Here is a 15,013-nt window from a genome sequence, read left to right as displayed (position 1 = left end):
CTACCTGTCTCCTCTAACCACTAGGCTAGGCTACCTGTCTCCTCTAACCACTAGGCTAGACTACCTGTCTCCTCTAACCACTAGGCTACCTGCCTCCTCTAACCACTAGGCTACCTGTCTCCTCTAACCACTAGGCTAGGCTACCTGTCTCCTCTAACCATTAGGCTACCTGTCTCCTCTAACCACTAGGCTACCTGTCTCCTCTAACCCCTAGACTACCTGTCTCCTCTAACCATTAGGCTACCTGTCTCCTCTAACCACTAGGCTACCTGTCTCCTCTAACCCCTAGACTACCTGTCTCCTCTAACCACTAGGCTACCTGTCTCCTCTAACCCCTAGACTACCTGTCTCCTCTAACCACTAGGCTACCTGTCTCCTCTAACCACTAGGCTACCTGTCTCCTCTAACCACTAGGCTACCTGCCTCCTCTAAACACTAGAATACCTGTCTCCTCTAACCACTAGGCTACCTGTCTCCTCTAACCACTAGGCTACCTGTCTCCTCTAACCACTAGGCTACCTGTCTCCTCTAACCACTAGGCTACCTGTCTCCTCTAACCACTAGGCTAGGCTACCTGTCTCCTATAACCACTAGGCTAGGCTACCTGTCTCCTCTAACCACTAGGCTACCTGTCTCCTCTAACCACTAGGCTACCTGTCTCCTCTAACCACTAGGCTAGGCTACCTGCCTCCTCTAACCACTAGGCTAGGCTACCTGTCTCCTCTATCCACTAGGCTAGGCTACCTGTCTCCTCTAACCACTAGGCTAGGCTACCTGTCTCCTCTAACCACTAGGCTACTTGTCTCCTCTAACCACTAGGCTAGGCTACCTGTCTCCTCTAACCCCTAGACTAGGCTACCTGCCTCCTCTAACCACTAGGCTAGGCTACCTGCCTCCTCTAACCACTAGGCTAGGCTACCTGTCTCCTCTAACCACTAGGCTAGGCTACCTGTCTCCTCTAACCACTAGGCTAGGCTACCTGTCTCCTCTAACCACTAGGCTAGGCTACCTGTCTCCTCTAACCACTAGGCTAGGCTACCTGTCTCCTCTAACCACTAGGCTACCTGTCTCCTCTAACCACTAGGCTAGGCTACCTGCCTCCTCTAACCACTAGGCTAGGCTACCTGTCTCCTCTAACCACTAGGCTAGGCTACCTGTCTCCTCTAACCACTAGGCTAGGCTACCTGTCTCCTCTAACCACTAGGCTAGGCTACCTGTCTCCTCTAACCACTAGGCTACCTGTCTCCTCTAACCACTAGGCTAGGCTACCTGTCTCCTCTAACCACTAGGCTACCTGTCTCCTCTAACCACTAGGCTACCTGTCTCCTCTAACCACTAGGCTAGGCTACCTGCACGTACACACCATGTTTCCCCGTGGCAATTTCAGACTATAGGCATAAACTCTTCTGACCGGCCGGTGCATTATGAGCACAAACAAAACACTTTATTGGCTTTGTTACTGACTGAAGAGAACTGTGGTGAGTCCCTGTCTGTCACTGACTGAAGAAAACTGTGGTGAGTCCCTGTCTGTCACTGACTGAAGAGAACTGTGGTCCCTGTCTGTCACTGACTGAAGAAAACTGTGGTCAGTCCCTGTCTGTTACTGACTGAAGAGAACTGTGGTCAGTCCCTGTCTGTTACTGACTGAAGAGAACTGTGGTGAGTCCCTGTCTGTCACTGACTGAAGAGAACTGTGGTGAGTCCCTGTCTGTCACTGACTGAAGAAAACTGTGGTGAGTCCCTGTCTGTCACTGACTGTAGAGAACTGTGGTCCCTGTCTGTCACTGACTGAAGAGAACTGGGGCTGAGTCCCTGTCTGTCACTGACTGAAGAGAACTGTGGTGAGTCCCTGTCTGTCACTGACTGAAGAGAACTGTGGTGAGTCCCTGTCTGTCACTGACTGAAGAGAACTGTGGTGAGTCCCTGTCTGTCACTGACTGAAGAGAACTGGGGCTGAGTGCCTGTCTGTCTGACATCCGAATTCGCTACAACATTATGCCGCGTAGCCTAGGCGAACACTTTGGCGGAAAAATATATGAATATTGGCAGCTATTGACGACCTTATCCGGGGTGCTTAAGCGAAATGTCAGTATAGAGACAAAGTGGAGTAAGTTTTGCCTAATGTTAGCTAGCTAGCAAACATTGAAACTGGTTGGTTAGCTACCAGCAGATTCATGAAGCGTAGTAACATTATGAGTTGGGATTATGTTTAATTGTTTTACTAGCTAGCTACATGTCTCAACAAAAGACTCCACTCTGCCAAGTGACCATTTCACTGTACTAAAATCTAAAATTATCTGGTAGAATATATATATGTATATATAATAACAAAAACAAATTAGCTAAAGTGAAGATATTGTAAGCTATATGATATGGTCATTATTTGAACTGGCTAGCCAGCTAACTTAACATTAGCTAGCCAGCTAACTTAACATTAGCTAGCTAACTTAACATTAGCTAGCCAACTTAACATTAGCTAGCCAGCTAACTTAACATTAGCTAGCCAGCTAACTTAACATTAGCTAGCTAGCTAACTTAACATTAGCTAGCTAGCTAACTTAACACTAGAAACAAGCTAGAAATGATCCATAATTTTTTTTTAAAGTTGCTTTTAGTTGCCCGGTTTGCTAGATTGACCTAAATGAATAATGAATAATAATGAATAAATAAATAACATTTACTGAATTCATTTTAAAACGGATGGGTTTATTTATACACCAGTTATGCTACTTTGGACTACCAGGCTGCTGATGTCATGCAGCCTATCGGTTTTTATGTTTATACTTTTCATAAAGACAATGACGAGTTTGATGTCTAATGACAGAATATTCTGTGACAACTGTCTACAGATATAGTATAAACCATCCTTTAATCTTGAAATCTCTGATTTTAGTACCCAGCATACTCACTCTGTTTAGCACATGGCCTCACATGTGAGGAGAAAGAGATGGGCGGGGCTAAGGCTTAAGAGGGTGTGAACGATGCTGAATGGGTGGGGCTAAGGCTTAAGAGGGTGTGAACGATGCTGAATGGGTGGAGACAAAGAAGAGCTCTCCAGTAGGTGTACTTTACCAAAATATTCAAAGGCCTTTTTCTCCAAAGTGGGGTTACAGGTTTATCAACTTTCAAAGCAGAATTACTTTCCCATTGTTCCTCAACTGTAGTGTGTGATATACAAAGGGTGGGTCTAATTCTGAAAGCTGATTGGTTAAAACCACATTCCAGCTGGTGTCTATTCCACAAGTTACCACCCAGGCTAAATCTATGATGTTATTTACTCTGTTCCATTTGACTGCTGCAATCCACTGTCTCGTCAGCCCAGCCAGGCAATTTATAATGTTTTTATTTTAATTTTACCTTTATTTTACTAGGCAAGTCAGGTTAAGAACACATTCTTATTTTCAATGACGGCCTAGGAACTGCCTGTTCAAGGGCAGAACGACAGATTTTGTACCTTGTCAGCTCGGGGATTTGAACTTGCAACCTTTCGGTTACTAGTCCAATGCTCTAACCACTAGGCTACTCTGCCGCCCCCATAAACTTGATCTCCACTATAAAAAGCATCTAGACATTATCTCACATTTCTTTTAGACTTACATTTAGTTTTCAACAGCGGAGATTTGTTTATTAAACCTTGTTGTCTGTCTCTCTGACATTTACAACATTGTTTCAATATTCAAATTCGATCTCCAGCTGTCCCATAGTGATGAACATGTCGGTTGTCGGGACGAGACAGACAGTCAGGCAGAGGGGAAAGTAGTGTTAACCTCACACTCAACGTCAACAAAACTAAGGAGATGATTGTGGACTTCAGGAAACAGCAGAGGGAACACCCCCCTATCCACATCGATGGAACAGTAGTGGAGAGGGTAGCTAGTTTTAAGTTCCTCGGCATACACATCACAGACAAACTGAATTGGTCCACTCACACTGACAGCGTCGTGAAGAAGGCGCAGCAGCGCCTATTCAACCTCAGGAGGCTGAAGAAATTCGGCTTGTCACCAAAAGCACTCACAAACTTCTACAGATGCACAATCGAGAGCATCCTGGCGGGCTGTATCACCGCCTGGTACGGCAACTGCTCCGCCCTCAACCGTAAGGCTCTCCAGAGGGTAGTGAGGACTGCACAACGCATCACCGGGGGCAAACTACCTGCCCTCCAGGACACCTACACCACCCGTTGTTACAGGAAGGCCATAAAGATCATCAAGGACATCAACCACCCGAACCACTGCCTGTTCACCCCGCTATCATCCAGAAGGCGAGGTCAGTACAGGTGCATCAAAGCTGGGACCGAGAGACTGAAAAACAGCTTCTATCTCAAGGCCATCAGACGGTTAAACAGCCACCACTAACATTGAGTGGTTGCTGCCAACACACTGTCATTGACACTGACCCAACTCCAGCCATTTTAATAATGGGAATTGATGGGAATTATGTAAATATATCACTAGCCACTTTAAACAATGCTACCTTATATAATGTTACTTACCCTACATTATTCATCTCATATGCATATGTATATACTGTACTCTACATCATCGACTGCATCCTTATGTAACACATGTATCACTAGCCACTTTAACTATGCCACTTTGTTTACTTTGTCTACACACTCATCTCATATGTATATACTGTACTCGATACCATCTACTGTATGCTGCTCTGTACCATCACTCATTCATATATCCTTATGTACATATTCCTTATCCCCTTACACTGTGTATAAGACAGTAGTTTTGGAATTGTTAGTTAGATTACTTGTTGGTTATCACTGCATTGTCGGAACTAGAAGCACAAGCATTTCGCTACACTCGCATTTAACATCTGCTAACCATGTGTAAGTGACAAATAAAATTTGATTTGATTTGATTTGATTTGATTTGTTACCTGGTAGACAGGCAGGCAGTGTTACTCATGCCAGTCAAAATCATGAATCAGCATAATTTTTATGGATAATTTTTATGGATAAACTGGAAAAAGGTCAAAACGAAACACAAATCAGCTAGTTTGCAGTGGATGTATCCAAATAAATGTCACTAGAAAACATCGTAAACAAAATGCTAATGCTGCTACTTTGTTGTCTGTACTGTTCGATGTGACTGTAAATTAGCCGTAGTTGGCCAGCGAGCAAACAAGGGATAAGAACGTTGCCAGCCAGTGGAACATTTAAAACAACATTTAAAGCGACTGGGTCGCGTCCATAGATTAGCTTCTCAGGCATTATCACTTTTAAATATACAGTTAGTCTAGCTCTGAATCTCTACTTTTATCCAATGTAAAAAATAAAAAAAATTACAATTTCAATAACAATTATAGTCCTGTCCAACGGCCGCGGGAGGACTGAACAGTGAAGCTGGAGTTTTACACAAGTTTCCGTGGGAGGAGCGGCAACTCAAGGACCACTCCTGCATTGCATTGGTTGTTAGCCTAGCATCATATCTCCTTTCACTATCGATCTATCGGTCAAAGGATGGGAGGAATGACGGATACATTGGTTATTCCAAAACAGGGGCATTGTCTCCATTCTAGGCTATTTGTCTCTAACTGAGACTACCACTGGTTCACGTTATAGAGTCTAGTGGCTAGACCTGTTTGCTGTTAGTCATTTTAAGTTCCATTATTAGAACCTATCTTAGACAGGGCTTGAGCCAAACCCCTGTCTCCATTCTAGGCTATTTGTCTCTAACTGAGACTACCACTGGTTCACGTTATAGAGTCTAGTGGCTAGACCTGTTTGCTGTTAGTCATTTTAAGTTCCATTATTATAACATATCTTAGACAGGGCTTGAGCCAAACCCCTGTCTCCATTCTAGGCTATTTGTCTCTAACTGAGACTACCACTGGTTCACGTTATAGAGTCTAGTGGCTAGACCTGTTTGCTGTTAGTCATTTTAAGTTCCATTATTATAACCTATCTTAGACAGGGCTTGAGCCAAACCCCTGTCTCCATTCTAGGCTATTTGTCTCTAACTGAGACTACCACTGGTTCACGTTATAGAGTCTAGACCGGATAATAGACTAGTCTAAACAGGCTAGACCTGTTTGTTGTTAGTCATTTTAAGTTCCATTAAGTCACCCCCACCCCCACCAGGGGCAGCCCTCACAATCATTCTCCATGCCAATCCGTGACCTACATTCACAAGATAATAAGTCTCACCAGGGGACAGTGTTGACACTGATACTAGGGACTGGTACTGTTCCCTTATTGTGGCCCCATAGTGTGGCCCCTGGGGTGGCCCCTGGGGTGGCCCCATAGTGTGGCCCCTGGGGTGGCTAGTAGGTGGATGATAATACACACTCACTAACGCCACTGCAGTCCCTCTTTGTTCTGTCTCTCTCTCTCTAGTTCTCTCTAGTTCTCTCTCTCTCTCTCTCTCTCTCTCTCTCTCTCTCTCTCTCTCTCTAGTTCTCTCTCTCTCTAGTTCTCTCTCTCTCTAGTTCTCTCTCTCTAGTTCTCTCTCTCTAGTTCTCTCTCTCTAGTTCTCTCTCTCTCTAGTTCTCTCTCTCTCTAGTTCTCTCTCTCTAGTTCTCTCTCTCTCTCTCTCTCTCTCTAGTTCTCTCTCTCTCTCTAGTTCTCCCTCTCTCTCTCTCTCTCCCTAGTTCTCTCTCTCTAGTTCTCTCTTTCTAGTTCTAGTTCTCTAGTTCTCTCTCTCGTTCTCTCTCTAGTTCTCTCTCTCTAGTTCTCTCTCTCTAGTTCTCTCTCTCTCTAGTTCTCTCTCTCTCTAGTTCTCTCTCTTTCTCTCTCTCTCTAGTTCTCTCTTTCTCTCTAGTTCTCTCTCCTCTCTCTAGTTCTCTCTCTCTCTCTAGTTCTCTCTCTCTCTAGTTCTCTCTCTCGCTCATTCATGTCCTATCCCAAGTTCTATCTCTCCCTAGTTCTATCTCCCCCTAGTTCTATCTCTCCCTAGTTCTATCTCCCCTAGTTCTATCTCCCCTAGTTCTATCTCTCCCTAGTTCTACCTCTCCCTAGTTCTACCTCTCCCTAGCTCTCCCTAGTTCTCTTTATCTGTAGTTCTCTCTCGTTCTCTCTCTAGTTCTCTCTAGTTATCGCTCTAGTTCTCTCTCTAGCTCTCTCTAGGTCTCTCTCTCTAGTTCTCTCTCTAGTTCTCTCTCTAGGTCTCTCTCCCTAGTTCTATCTCTCCCTAGTTCTCTTTATCTCTAGTTCTCTCTCTCTCTCTCTCTCTCTCTCTCTCTCTCTCTCTCTCTCTCTCTCTCTCTCTCTCTCTCTCTCTCTCTCTCTCTCTCTCTCTCTCTCTCTCTCTCTCTCTCTCTCTCTCTCTCTCTCTCTCTCTCTCTCTCTCTCTCTCTCTCGTTCTCTCTCTCTCTAGTTCTCTCTCTCTCTAGTTCTCTCTCTCTCTAGTTCTCTCTCTCTCTAGTTCTCTCTCTCTAGTTCTCTCTCTCTCTCTAGTTCTCTCTCTCTCTCTAGTTCTCCCTCTCTCTCTCTCCCTAGTTCTCTCTCTAGTTCTCTAGTTCTCTCTCTCTAGTTCTCTCTTTCTAGTTCTAGTTCTCTAGTTCTCTCTCTCGTTCTCTCTCTCTAGTTCTCTCTCTCTAGTTCTCTCTCTTGTTCTCTCTCTCTCTAGTTCTCTCTCTTTCTCTCTCTCTCTAGTTCTCTCTCTCTCTAGTTCTCTCTTTCTCTCTCTAGTTCTCTCTCTCTCTAGTTCTCTCTCCTCTCTCTAGTTCTCTCTCTCTCTCTAGTTCTCTCTCTCTCTCTCTAGTTCTCTCTCTCTCTAGTTCTCTCTCTCGCTCATTCATGTCCTATCCCAAGTTCTATCTCTCCCTAGTTCTATCTCCCCCTAGTTCTATCTCTCCCTAGTTCTATCTCCCCTAGTTCTATCTCCCCTAGTTCTATCTCTCCCTAGTTCTATCTCTCCCTAGTTCTACCTCTCCCTAGCTCTCCCTAGTTCTCTTTATCTGTAGTTCTCTCTCGTTCTCTCTCTCTCTAGTTCTCTCTAGTTATCGCTCTAGTTCTCTCTCTAGCTCTCTCTAGGTCTCTCTCTCTAGTTCTCTCTCTAGCTCTCTCTCTCTAGTTCTCTCTCTAGGTCTCTCTCCCTAGTTCTATCTCTCCCTAGTTCTCTTTATCTCTAGTTCTCTCTAGTTCTCTCTAGTTCTCTCTCTAGTTCTCTCTAGTTCTCTCTAGTTCTCTCTCTAGTTCTCTCTCTAGTTCTCTCTCTAGTTCTCTCTCTAGTTCTCTCTCTAGTTCTCTCTAGTTTTCTCTCTAGGTCTCTCTCTCTAGTTCTCTCTCTCTCCAGTTCTCTCTCTAGCTCTCTCTCTAGCTCTCTCTCTAGTTCTCTCTCTAGTTCTCTCTAGTTTTCTCTCTAGGTCTCTCTCTCTAGTTCTCTCTCTAGCTCTCTCTAGTTCTCTCTCTCTCTAGTTCTCTCTCTAGTTCTCTCTAGTTCTCTCTATTTCTCTCTCTCTCTAGCTCTCTCTAGGTCTCTCTCTCTAGTTCTCTCTCTCTCTAGTTCTCTCTCGCTAGTTCTCTCTAGTTCTCTCTCTCTCTAGTTCTCTCTCTAGTTCTCTCTCGAGCTCTCTCTAGGTCTCTCTCTCTAGCTCTCTCTAGTTTTCTCTCTAGGTCTCTCTCTCTAGTTCTCTCTCTAGCTCTCTCTAGTTCTCTCTCTCTCCAGTTCTCTCTCTAGCTCTCTCTAGTTCTCTCTCTCTCTCTAGTTCTCTCTCTAGTTCTCTCTAGTTCTCTCTATTTCTCTCTCTCTCTAGCTCTCTCTAGGTCTCTCTCTCTAGTTCTCTCTCTCTCTAGTTCTCTCTCGCTAGTTCTCTCTAGTTCTCTCTCTCTCTAGTTCTCTCTCTAGTTCTCTCTCGAGCTCTCTCTAGGTCTCTCTCTCTAGCTCTCTCTAGTTCTCTCTCTCTAGTTCTCTCTAGTTCTCCCTCTAGTTCTCTCTCTAGTTCTCTCTCTCTCTAGGTCTCTCTCTCTAGTTCTCTCTCTCTAGTTCTCTCGTTCATGTTCTCGTTCTCTCTCTAGTTCTCTCTCTCCCCTCAATCCGTGACCTACATTCACAAGATAATAAGCATAGACCTATGAGTCTACTTCATTGGAGGTGTAGCATACACTACCGGTCAAAGGTTGTAGAACACCTACTCATTCAAGGGTTTCTCTTTATTTTTGCTATTTTATACATTGTAGAATAATAATGAAGACATCAAAACTATGAAATAACACATATGGAATCGTGTAGTAACCAAAAAAGTGTACTAACCAAAAATAGCCACCCTTTGCATTGATGACAGCTTTGCACACTCTTAGCATTCTCTCAACCAGCTTCACCTGGAATGCTTTTCCAACAGTCTTGAAGGACTTCCGACATATGTGGACGACTTGCTGGCTGCTTTTCCTTCACTCTGCGGTCCGACTCATCCCAAACCATCTCAATTGGGTTGAGGTCGGGTGATTGTGGAGGCCAGGTCACCTGATGCAGCACCCCATCACTCTCCTTCTTGGCAGCACAACATCACTCTCCTTCTTGGTCAAATAGCCCTTACACAGCCTGGAGGTGTGGTGTGTCATTGTCCTGTTGAAAAACAGGACCACTAAAACATATAGCCTCAAAATGATGACGACGCTATGAAGAAAATTACCGTTTAAATGATATCGTATGTCGTTTTCGACTCAATTATATCAGAGACGTGAAATATACAACTCCAGGAGAAGTGTGAAGTATATAAGCCCAAACCAGATGGCATGGTGTATCGCTGCAGAATGCTGTGGTAGCCATGCTGGTTAAGTGTGCCTTGAATTCTAAATAAATCAAAGACAGTGTCACCAGCAAAGCACCCCCACACCATAACACCTCCTCCTCCATGCTTCACGGTGGGAACCACACATGCAGAGATCATCTGTTCAACCACACGGTTGGAAACAAACATCTCTAATTTGGACTCCAAACCGAAGGACAAATTTCCACCGCTCTACTTGTATTTCTTGGCCCAAGCAAGTCTCTGAAGGACACCTCCTATTGGTGTCCTTCAGCAGTGGTTTCTTTGCAGCAATTCGACCACGAAGGCTTGATTCACACAGTCTCCTCTGAACTGTTGATGTTGAGATGTGTCGGTTACTTGAACTCTGTGAAGCATTTATTTGAGCTGAAATGTCTGATGCTGGTAACTCAAATGAAATGATCCTCTGCAGCAGAGGTAACTCTGGGTCTTCCTTTCCTGTGGAGGTCCTCATGAGACCCAGTTTCGTCATAGCGCTTGATGGTTTTTGCGACTGCACTTGAAGAAACTTTCAAAGTTCTTGAAATGTTCCATATTAACTGACCTTCATGTCTTAAAGTAATGATGGACTGTCGTTTCTCTTTGCTTATTACAGCTGTTCTTGCCGTAATATGGACTTGGTATTTTACCAAATAGGGATATCTTCTGTATACCCCACACCTTGTCACAACACAACTGATTGGCTCAAACACATGAAGGAGGAAAGAAATTCCACACATTAACTAAAGCGTTAGTTCTAGTAGCTATGTTGACCATGACGTGACAACAATGTAGGCTGTGTGTTGCGGTTATGATATGGTTTTGCTTAGAATGTTTTTTTTTTTTTGCCTGGTCGCAGACAGCTAAATGTGTTGTGCACTGAAGTCCACAAGTGAAGGGAAAAGGTGAGAGGAGGGAGAGAGCGAAGTAGATAGATGCGTGAAGGAATGATATATACAACGAGCTGTTTTGTGTGTGGCTGCTATGAAAGTGAACTGTGTTTGCATTTGATCTCGGGGGGTGATTGTGCCTATTCTATGGGAAAAACTAGTCTAAAAACGGAAGCAAACGGGGATGATACCGAGTTGAATGTATTCAACCTCATCTGACTCTGTGTGGTTCCTCATTCTGAAAAGAATCTGAGGCGTAACCCTCTTTCAGGTCCTACTTTTAGTAATATGGTTATTATGTGCAAAGAGAGCAAGGATTTCCTTGCTCCTAAATCCAGTTCTAAAGTATAGTTTCACCAGGTCATCTAACTCAGGCATTTCAACAGTGGCGTGCAACAGGGAACCAGGGAGATATGTTGAAATAGGCTGTAACTGTGACTTGATTTAAAAAGAATTGACACTTTATTCTCAAAATTGAAAAAATTAAATAATAAACCAAGTACCACCACGTCAACCTTTTTCCCCTCTTCATTAGGCCCTAATCCTCTTCCGTAGAATTGGGGCGGCAGGGTAGCCTAGTGGTTAGAGTGTAGAGGTGGCAGGGTAGCCTAGTGGTTAGAGTGTAGAGGCGGCAGGGTAGCCTAGTGGTTAGAGTGTAGAGGTGGCAGGGTAGCCTAGTGGTTAGAGTGTAGAGGCGGTAGGGTAGCCTAGTGGTTAGAGTGTAGAGGCGGCAGGGTAGCCTAGTGGTTAGAGTGTAGAGGTGGCAGGGTAGCCTAGTGGTTAGAGTGTAGAGGTGGTAGGGTAGCCTAGTGGTTAGAGTGTAGAGGCGGCAGGGTAGCCTAGTGGTTAGAGTGTAGAGGTGGCAGGGTAGCCTAGTGGTTAGAGTGTAGAGGTGGCAGGGTAGCCTAGTGGTTAGAGTGTAGAGGTGGTAGGGTAGCCTAGTGGTTAGAGTGTAGAGGTGGCAGGGTAGCCTAGTGGTTAGAGTGTAGAGGTGGCAGGGTAGCCTAGTGGTTAGAGTGTAGAGGTGGCAGGGTAGCCTAGTGGTTAGAGTGTAGAGGTGGCAGGGTAGCCTAGTGGTTAGAGTGTAGAGGCGGCAGGGTAGCCTAGTGGTTAGAGTGTAGAGGTGGCAGGGTAGCCTAGTGGTTAGAGTGTAGAGGTGGCAGGGTAGCCTAGTGGATAGAGTGTAGAGGGGGCAGGGTAGCCTAGTGGTTAGAGTGTAGAGGTGGCAGGGTAGCCTAGTGGTTAGAGTGTAGAGGTGGCAGGGTAGCCTAGTGGTTATAGTGTAGAGGCGGCAGGGTAGCCTAGTGGTTAGAGTGTAGAGGCGGCAGGGTAGCCTAGTGGTTAGAGTGTAGAGGCGGCAGGGTAGCCTAGTGGTTAGAGTGTAGAGGCGGCAGGGTAGCCTAGTGGTTAGAGTGTAGAGGCGGCAGGGTAGCCTAGTGGTTAGAGTGTAGAGGCGGCAGGGTAGCCTAGTGGTTAGAGTGTAGAGGCGGCAGGGTAGCCTAGTGGTTAGAGTGTAGAGGCGGCAGGGTAGCCTAGTGGTTAGAGTGTAGAGGCGGCAGGGTAGCCTAGTGGTTAGAGTGTAGAGGCGGCAGGGTAGCCTAGTGGTTAGAGTGTAGAGGCGGCAGGGTAGCCTAGTGGTTAGAGTGTAGAGGCGGCAGGGTAGCCTAGTGGTTAGAGTGTAGAGGCGGCAGGGTAGCCTAGTGGTTTGAGTGTAGAGGCGGCAGGGTAGCCTAGTGGTTAGAGTGTAGAGGCGGCAGGGTAGCCTAGTGGTTAGAGTGTAGAGGCGGCAGGGTAGCCTAGTGGTTAGAGTGTAGAGGCGGCAGGGTAGCCTAGTGGTTAGAGTGTAGGGTTGGCAGGGCAGCCTAGTGGTTAGAGTGGAGAGGTGGCAGGGCAGCCTAGTGGTTAGAGTGTAGAGGCGGCAGGGTAGTCTAGTGGTTAGAGTGTAGAGGTGGCAGGGCAGCCTAGTGGTTAGAGCGTTGGACTAGGAAGGTTGCAAGTTCAAACCCCCGAGCTGACAAGGTACAAATCTGTCGTTCTGCCCCTGAACAGGCAGGTAACCCACTGTTCCTAGGCCGTCATTGAAAATAAGAATTTGTTCTTAACTGACTTGCCTGGTTAAATAAAGGTAAAATAAATAATAATAATTTAGTAGTAACTCACTTGTTATTAAACAAACAAGCATTCCTGATGCGTTGAAGGTCATAAATAGATTTCCAGTGAGATTTCTAAACATTCCTGAAAGTCATAAATGTGAGGTACCTTCTCTTGCAGTTGGCTGGACAGGGCCTTACTCTGATTGGAAGCTGGGGATAGCAGATCTGGTATGAATATCTGATTGGTCAGTCTGAAGCTTCCGTTGAAACATCGCGGCAGCTCAAACAACGCTGGATCGTACTTCTCGTCTATGTCATCATGGATCCCTGTTCAACCAGAGAGAAGAAGAGCCAGACAGTGTTATGGATCCCTGTTCAACCAGAGAGAAGAAGAGCCAGACAGTTTTATGGATCCCTGTTCAACCAGAGAGAAGAAGAGCCAGACAGTGTTATGGATCCCTGTTCAACCAGAGAGAAGAAGAGCCAGACAGTGTTATGGATCCCTGTTCAACCAGAGAGAAGAAGAGCCAGACAGTGTTATGGATCCCTGTTCAACCAGAGAGAAGAAGAGCCAGACAGTTTTATGGATCCCTGTTCAACCAGAGAGAAGAAGAGCCAGACAGTGTCATGAATCCCTGTTCAACCAGAGAGAAGAAGAGCCAGACAGTGTTATGGATCCCTGTTCAACCAGAGAGAAGAAGAGCCAGACAGTGTCATGGATCCCTGTTCAACCAGAGAGAAGAAGAGCCAGACAGTGTCATGGATCCCTGTTCAACCAGAGAGAAGAAGAGCCAGACAGTGTTATGGATCCCTGTTCAACCAGAGAGAAGAAGAGCCAGACAGTGTTATGGATCCCTGTTCAACCAGAGAGAAGAAGAGCCAGACAGTGTTATGGATCCCTGTTCAACCAGAGAGAAGAAGAGCCAGACAGTGTCATGGATCCCTGTTCAACCAGAGAGAAGAAGAGCCAGACAGTGTCATGAATCCCTGTTCAACCAGAGAGAAGAAGAGCCAGACAGTGTCATGAATCCCTGTTCAACCAGAGAGAAGAAGAGCCAGACAGTGTCATGGATCCCTGTTCAACCAGAGAGAAGAAGAGCCAGACAGTGTTATGGATCCCTGTTCAACCAGAGAGAAGAAGAGCCAGACAGTGTCATGGATCCCTGTTCAACCAGAGAGAAGAAGAGCCAGACAGTGTTATGGATCCCTGTTCAACCAGAGAGAAGAAGAGCCAGACAGTGTTATGGATCCCTGTTCAACCAGAGAGAAGAAGAGCCAGACAGTGTTATGGATCCCTGTTCAACCAGAGAGAAGAAGAGCCAGACAGTGTCATGGATCCCTGTTCAACCAGAGAGAAGAAGAGCCAGACAGTGTTATGGATCCCTGTTCAACCAGAGAGAAGAAGAGCCAGACAGTGTTATGGATCCCTGTTCAACCAGAGAGAAGAAGAGCCAGACAGTGTCATGGATCCCTGTTCAACCAGAGAGAAGAAGAGCCAGACAGTGTTATGGATTCCTGTTCAACCAGAGAGAAGAAGAGCCAGACAGTGTTATGGATCCCTGTTCAACCAGAGAGAAGAAGAGCCAGACAGTGTTATGGATCCCTGTTCAACCAGAGAGAAGAAGAGCCAGACAGTGTTATGGATCCCTGTTCAACCAGAGAGAAGAAGAGCCAGACAGTGTTATGGATCCCTGTTCAACCAGAGAGAAGAAGAGCCAGACAGTGTTATGGATCCCTGTTCAACCAGAGAGAAGAAGAGCCAGACAGTGTCATGGATCCCTGTTCAACCAGAGAGAAGAAGAGCCAGACAGTGTTATGGATCCCTGTTCAACCAGAGCGAAGAAGAGCCAGACAGTGTCATGAATCCCTGTTCAACCAGAGAGAAGAAGAGCCAGACAGTTTTATGGATCCCTGTTCAACCAGAGAGAAGAAGAGCCAGACAGTGTTATGGATCCCTGTTCAACCAGAGAGAAGAAGAGCCAGACAGTGTCATGGATCCCTGTTCAACCAGAGAGAAGAAGAGCCAGACAGTGTTATGGATTCCAGTTCAACCAGAGAGAAGAAGAGCCAGACAGTATCATGAATCCCTGTTCAACCAGAGAGAAGAAGAGCCAGACAGTGTTATGGATTCCTGTTCAACCAGAGAGAAGAAGAGCCAGACAGTGTTATGGATCCCTGTTCAACCAGAGAGAAGAAGAGCCAGACAGTGTTATGGATCCCTGTTCAACCAGAGAGAAGAAGAGCCAGACAGTGTTATGGATCCCTGTTCAACCAGAGAGAAGAAGAGCCAGACAGTTTTATGGATCCCTGTTCAACCAGAGAGAAGAA

The sequence above is a fragment of the Oncorhynchus keta genome, chromosome 18, assembly GCF_023373465.1.
Source record: "Oncorhynchus keta strain PuntledgeMale-10-30-2019 chromosome 18, Oket_V2, whole genome shotgun sequence".
NCBI classification, from domain to species: domain Eukaryota; kingdom Metazoa; phylum Chordata; class Actinopteri; order Salmoniformes; family Salmonidae; genus Oncorhynchus; species Oncorhynchus keta.
Note: the sequence above shows the minus strand (reverse complement) of the source record.